At 41.8% G+C, this 7,450-nt stretch overlaps 1 protein-coding gene across 1 annotated transcript in view; it reads right to left on the bottom strand.

The window, feature by feature from the left end:
- Positions 1 to 7,450, bottom strand: part of MID2 (midline 2) — a 150,712-nt gene that overhangs the window by 97,612 nt on the left and 45,650 nt on the right. The window lies entirely within an intron of this gene.

Genomic DNA, 7,450 nt, shown 5'->3' with positions numbered 1-7,450 from the left:
AACCCACCAGCCACTCCTCAGAAGGAAGGTTGGGCAATCTACTTCCATAGTGATACCGCCTTGGAAACCCAAGGAGGGGTCGCTATGAGTCGGGGCTGACTTGACAGCACATTATAACAACAACAACAGGGTGGGCAGTGGACTCAAAACCAAACTCACTGCCATCCAGTCGAGTCATAGCAATCCCCACTCAGTTTCTGAGGCAGCAAGTCTTTACGGAAGTAGATTGCCTCATCATCCTTCTGCAGGGTGGCTGGTGGGTTTGAACCACCAACCTTCTGGTTAGCAGTGAAATGCTTATAGGCACTCTGCCACCAGAGCTCCTGGTAGAGTGGGCATGTCAAGGCTGATCTGCTCAGAATCATGTAGCTAGTGGGTGACAGAGCCAGTACCAGAACTCAGCTTTCCTGATTTCTAGTTTGGGGCTTTTTCCAAAGCCCTGCTTTCCACTGCCTTTTGCAATCACAAAATTATGTAAGAGGAGTTATACAAGGCAAGCCAGTGAAAGGTTATGTCTTCTATAGCCTCAGACTGGACTTCAGGGAGCATTTAGCCCCTTTTAAAAATCAAGTCTGACATAAACATTCCTCTCCAAGACCTTTGTTTCTGGGAGGTAGATTCAGCATTCTGATGCTCTTTGTACACATACAGGAGGGACAGGAGATCAAACTCTGACTGCTAGGGTCACAGAGGGTATTGTTCTGAGAAAGAAGTCATTCTGAAATGGGACTTTTGGTGACAAAAGGATAAAAACTTGGTTCCACATTCAGAAAAGGCAGATAGATAGTTACTTAGAGAAGCAAGGACCCGAGTGACAGAGCAAAAAGCACTAAAGAAGAGCCTATATTGCTTCTACATTCTGTGGAGGTAAGGTTGAGGGACAGGGAGTTAGGGAAAGAATTCAGAAAAGAACCAGGAAAGAGCCCTGATGACAAGGACCTGGAGAACTTGGTATGAGAACCACATCAATGGGCAGGGAGATCTCAGAGCAATACCCAACTCTGTGAAGAGGTATCTAAGGTAACATTTTTCAAGGGGTCCAGACTACCTTATAAGCTAGGAAAGAGACTAGAACTAAAATGTGTCTATGGGGAAAAGCCCAAAAGGGGAAAGGGTTTCTAAGAAAGACCCGGGGTCAGATTATCTTGGTAGGGATGGGGTTGGGGAGAGAGAAAGGGCAGGGGCTGTAAAGACAAATGAGCTAAGAACAGGAAGGAAAAGGTTCCTGGGAGTTCTGGGGTAGGGGTGTCTTTTTACTGAATCAGAAACCAAAATAAAAATTGGGAATAGTTAATAGTGTGGGTTTTGAAATCAGGTAGTCCGAGGAAGTAGCCTCCTGGCTCTGCTGCTTACCAACTACCTGTCTGGTCTTGAGCACATAGACTGAGCCCTCTGAGCCACAGAGGAAACTTACATGTATGGGGCTAATACTAGTACTTATCCTCATGGAATTTTGTGCACATTCATTGAATTAAATAACATACAGCACCTAATACATTTTCTGATATATGATAGGTAGCCAAACAGTAGTAGGGTTGTTGTCATTTGGTGTGTGTGTGTGTAGGGTTTGTACTTTGGGTGTCTTTTTTGGCTACTACTAGTGTGGCAATAACAGCTGTGACTACTATTGTGACAACTTTATCTTCCAGGGTTTTCTGCAGAACAAAAAAGCAAGCATTGTTTTATCATCTGGTTTATTTTTATTCCATTTCTAAGTACAGGCATATCTTGGGGATACTGTGGGTTTGGTACAAGACCACCATGATAAAGTTAATATCACAATAAAGTGAGTCACACAAAATGTTTGGTTTCTAGTACACATAAAAGTTATGTCTACACTATATATGTGTTTACACTATACTGTACTCTAGGAGCTCTGGTGGTGTAGTGGTTAAGGTATTTGGCTGCTTACCAAAAGGCCGGTGGTTGGAACCCACCAGCTGCTCTTTGGAAGAAAGATGAGGCAGTCTGCTTTTGTAAAGATTTGCAGCCTTGGAAACCCAATGGAGATCCCCATGAGTTGGAATCAACTCAGCGGCAGTGAGTTTGGTTCTGTCTTTTTGTAGTCTATTAAGTGTGCAACAGTTTGAAATACTATAAGAGTTACCAAAATGTGGCACAGAGACATGAAGTGAGCACTTGCTGTTGGAAAAATGGTGCCAACAGATTTTGCTTGACACAAGTTTGCCACAAATCTTCTATTTGTAAAAAATGCAGTATCTGCAGAGCGCAATAAAATGAAGCACAATAAAATGAGGTATGCCTGTACATTGTTTTGCTTTCTGAAACATATGGGGTCACAATTTTGTTGCTCCCGTGATTGCCACATCCTTCTTCTTATTCTTCTCCCTGCATCTAAGCACATATACCTTGTCCCCAAATGTAGTTACCTCTCCATATTACTGGACAGTATTAGTACTGTCCCTGATGGTACGATGGCCTATCTCCCTAACGGAAGCCAGCTCATCACCTACTCCATTCCTTCCATTCAGAGCAGAAGGCTGATTTCTGGCAAAACACCAATTACATTTCACATCCTTGACTGGAAAGGAATTTGGCTGGTGCTAGCTTGCTACAGAGCTCTTTTTCTGCTTTGGACTATCCCATAATTAACACAATCCCCCAGGGTCAGGGTCTCAAAGATATTAGGTTGAGCCCAGAATAAATAGGTGTGTAAGAAGAAAGAAGGATATCTAACACATTCCCTCACTTGTAAAAAATATAATACCGTAATTACATTCCATTTTCGTCTCTTCTACAGTGTTCCCTGAGGGAGAGGATCTCATCTGTTCTGTACTCTGAGCTCCAAACAGAGTAGAGCTCTGGACCCTGGAGACTCATTAAAAGACTTGTTAATGCATTGTTGAATGTGCACCTTCCCAGATCCAATCCCTGCTCTGTGAAGCAGGGAATCTCCCAGTCAGCCTGCCTGTGGTTATTGATGAAGAAGGATGAGAGGCAGTTGTCAAAAATATCAACAGAGCATATGTTCTTAGGAAAAGTATTACTGGAGTCAGAGATGGCCCTAGGTTACACTGGTTCACCCTGGGAACCTGATGGTGCTGCCGTTAAGTGAAAAGCCCTGAGGCTCGTATGTGTGAATGAGTGCCTCTGTGTGAGTGTGTATGTGTGTGTTGTGTATAATAATGTCTATAATTCATAAAATTTCTCTGCAGTCACTAGGGCAAAGCAGGTAGGTCTGTACCCCTATTCCTCACACTTGTTCAGACAAAGGCCACCTTTTTTGGAGCTTCCTTTCCCTTAGAGAGCTGCCCTTGATGTTTCTCTTCACCTGATTGCCTGATACATAAATGGTGAGGGTATAGCGTGGCAAGGAGTGTGATTTGCTTTGGCTCTTTATTTTATGCCTATGGCTCAGGGCTCAAATCCTCACTTTGGGAAGTCTAATAGCTTCTAGAGAAAATAGAGACCAAAGAGAAATAGATCTCAACCTGCTGGAAAGTTCCAAAGAGCTGATCATCTTGATATGTTGCTGTGTTAATAAAAGGAATAATTTATTACAGTTGCATAGCTATTATAGCTGCATACTTCTTATGGTTTAGACTAGAAACTGCTGTCTGATATCCCTCTCTATATGTCTTCACAACCCTGTGAGATAGATAGGGCAGGCATGACTGGCCATATTGTATGGATGAGGAAATGGAGATAAGAGAATTAAAGGGAGTTATCAAAGTCATATAAGCTAACAAGTGATAGAGCTGCAATACGAACTAGGCCTTCCAACTCTAAGGCCAGGGCTCTTCAGATCCCTCATGTTCCATTCTAACCATCAAAGTAACCATGCCTTTGATCACTCTCTTTGTAGCTATTACTATTTTTTTGGGAGGAAAAATGCCTTCCCTTTCTTCTGATTTTTTTTTTTTGCACAAAGTTTCTACTTCTTCTCAGCACTTTTTGCTTCCAGAAAGCAAAATGCCCCAAAAAACTCATTGCCATGAAGTCAATTCTAACTCATAGCAGCCCTATAGGACAGAGTATAACTGCCTCACAGGGTTTCCAAGATTGTAAATCTTTACAGAAGCAGACTGCCTCATCTTTCTCCCACAGAGCAGCCGATGGATTCAAACAGCTGACATTTTGGTTGGTACCCAAGCACTTTAACCACTGCACCACCAGGGCTTCTGGAAGCAAAAGAGTAGAGTGGAAAAAGCACTGGATTTATAGTAAAGCAGACCAAAGTCTGAATTTCAGCTTTGACATTTATAAGCTGAATGACTTCAGACAGACAAGTCACTTAAACATCTTTGAGCCTATCTTTGCAACCAGTAAAATAGAAATAATACTACCTAGTCTCACAAGTTAAGGAGTTCTGGTGGCGTAGTGCCTAAGGCATTTGACTGCTAACCAGAAGGTTGGCAGTTCAAACCAACCAGCCACTCCGCAAAAGGAAGACTGGGTGATCTACTTCCACAAAGATTTACCATCTCGGAAACCCAAAGGGGGTCACTATGAGTAGGAATGACTTGATGGCAGTGGGTTTGGTTTGTTTTTGAGTATTCTCACAGGTTTTTGCTATGAGATACTAAAACCCAAGGTCTTAGCACAGTTTCTGGAATATGTGTTGTTGTTGGTAATTGCCATTTAGTCGATCCCATCGTGCACAACAGAAGAAAATGTTGCCTCATCCCGTGCCATCCCATGATATGGTACAGACCAGACCAGACATAGTAGAAATTAAACACACACTGATTTTCTTCCTCCTCTGCCTCCTAACTTGCAATCCCAGTCTAGCAACAAGCAGTATACTTCTTTCCAGAAAGCTTAATTTCAGGCTTCAATTTATGTCTATACTAATTCATCTTACCACAAAGTAGGACTTCTGGCATTTCCACTCTCCATGGCTCATTGTTTACAACTGATATGTCCACAATTTTTTGTTGGTTAATGCTTGAGATGGGTTTGGAATGTCTAACCTGTATATGTGTATATGTATGAATTGTATACACACAAATATGTTTCTCAATAATTTAAAGGCTTAAATTATTAATAAGAAATGACTTCCATTCTATAAATCTGGATAAATCACCTTTCTTAATAATCTCACCTAAAATCTAAAAGGCTGGGTTGCTCATTTTAGTATAAAACCAAAAAACCAAACTCACTGCCATCGAGTCTATTTCAACTCATAGTGACCCCTCCCCTTGGGCTTCACTACAGAAGCAGATTGCCCCATCTTCCTTCCGAGGAGTGGCTGGTGGGTTTGAACTGCCAGCTTTCTGGTTAGCAGTCAAATGCCTTAGGCACCACGCCACCAGAGCTCCTCATATTAGGATTTGTTGTTGTTATGTGCCGTGGAGTTGGACACGACTCATAGCCACCCCTCCTTGGGTTTTGGAGGCAGTATCACTATGGAAGTAGATTGCCCCATCTTCTTTCCGAGGAGTGGCTGGTGGGTTTGAACTGCCAGCCTTCTGGTTAGCAGTCAAGTGCCTTTAGGCACTACACTACCAAAGCTCCTCATATTAGGATAACGAGCAAAATTACTGTCATTTGGGGCTGAATAGTCCAGTCTACAATCTCCTAGAATTCAGACCTCACATCCTCAGCTCCAGATGCCAACTACATTTTCTAATAAAGGATGCATCTACTAGTGGATAAATTCCAGTAGGCTGTCCTTAGATGGTAGTGTGGATTAGTTCTTGCACCTGGATCTTTTCCTGTTGCTCATTCTCTTCATTGAGAAGCTTCAAGTAATGTGACAAAAAGGAAGAGATTGGGCAAGGAGAAAACTGAGCTAGTCCTGAGAGTGGCAATATTGGATCTTGATAAAAATCAATAGACAAAAAGTAAGCTAAAAACTGTGGAGTTTAAGGTTATGTGTCAACTTGGCTGGGACTAGTTTTGGGTGGCTGGGCAGCTAGATGTAGTTATCCCCAGGATGAAACTGGTAATCAACTCAATGAAGGAATCTACTGTGAGCAGCCTTAGAGACATGGTCTACTCCCAGTATAAAAAACTTTGAGAAACACCGAATAATGTGGGTGAACTTTGAGGATATTATGCTTGGTGAAATAAGTCAATCACAGAAGGACGAATTATTAGTTCATTATTGTAAAAAGTCAAAGAAAGGTTTATGTACGGAAGGAAACTTTCTTTGTTGGTTACCAGGGGTGGGAGGCGAGGGGAGGGAACACTGCAAAAATAAAAGTAAATTAAAAAAAAAAAAAGAAGAAGCTTTGAGAAAGGTCTCTAGCTTTTTGGGCATGCTTGGATCCTGCAATTAATTAGCTGAGTCTTCATTCAGTAGTCTGCCATGTTTCCTGCCAAGTTGCTTAATAATCTTGGGACTGTGCAATTTGACTTGTCAACCTTGGGTTTGTCAGCCTCAGCAGCCAGCAGATGTCTGAGTTAAGAGAAGCCTCCAGTTCCAGTGAGCCAGGAGCAAGAGGCAGAGCTGAAGCCCAAGGTTGAGGGACTTTCACCCAGCCACTAGAGCTGGCACTTTGAACTCGGACTTCTAGCCTCCTAAACTGTAAGAGAATAAATCCCTGTTTGTGAAAGTCCTCCACTGTGGTATTTCTGTTATTAGCAGCACTAGATAACCAAGACACTCAATCATGAAGGATTTTGACTGAAAAGATGATAGAGAATATTTTTAAATGTTTTCTTTAATACACTTGAGAATAGTTTTAATGATTGAAGTGAACATATGGTGTTATTACCAATTAAAAATATCTTACTAAGAAATTGTCTAAGCATATTTAAAACTAATGAATATGATGAAATCATCCCCAGCTGCAACAGCCATCAACATTTGGCTATAATCAAAACTGGAGATCCTGGATAGAGTGGGAGGAAAAATGTGGAACAAAATTCAAAACAAAAAAATGACCAGAATTACTAGTCAGATAGAGATTGGTGGAACCCCCAAGACTATGGCCCAGGGTTATCCTTCAGGCCTAGAAATGGACTAACTTACATGGCAACAGCAACAGCACAAAGACCTATGTGCAGAACAGCTATCCCAGGGAGAAGCACCCACCTACCCTTGGGAGGCTCACCCCTTAAATCGGTCAACTATGAGACATCAGAGGGGTAGCATTCACATAGAGGGAAAGCTGGACAGACAGAAATGCATACACAAGAAGGGCACAGGGAGGGAGTAGCCATAGGGAAGAGAGGGGAGGAGAGTTTTTCATGGTTGGGGATGGTAATCGGGGCTGTGAAATCAAATGTGCATGAACTGTTGAATGTAGAACAAATCTGCTTTGTATATTTGCAATCAAAACACAACACAATACAAACAAATATTTGGCTATACTTGTTTCATGTATCCCTTCCCCCTTTGTTGCTGGAATATTTTAAAGCAAACCTAAGACTTCATGTTATTTCACCCCTAAACACTTCACTTTGCACTTCATAAAAATGAAAGGACGTTTTATTACATAATTACAATGATTAAAAACAATATCTTAATATCTTTCATCTA

This window comes from Orycteropus afer, unplaced genomic scaffold (assembly GCF_000298275.1).
Source record: "Orycteropus afer afer isolate SDZICR_OR568_19922 unplaced genomic scaffold, OryAfe1.0 scaffold00336, whole genome shotgun sequence".
In the NCBI taxonomy this organism is placed as follows: Eukaryota; Metazoa; Chordata; class Mammalia; order Tubulidentata; family Orycteropodidae; genus Orycteropus; species Orycteropus afer.
This window is presented reverse-complemented; position numbering and strand designations above follow the sequence as displayed.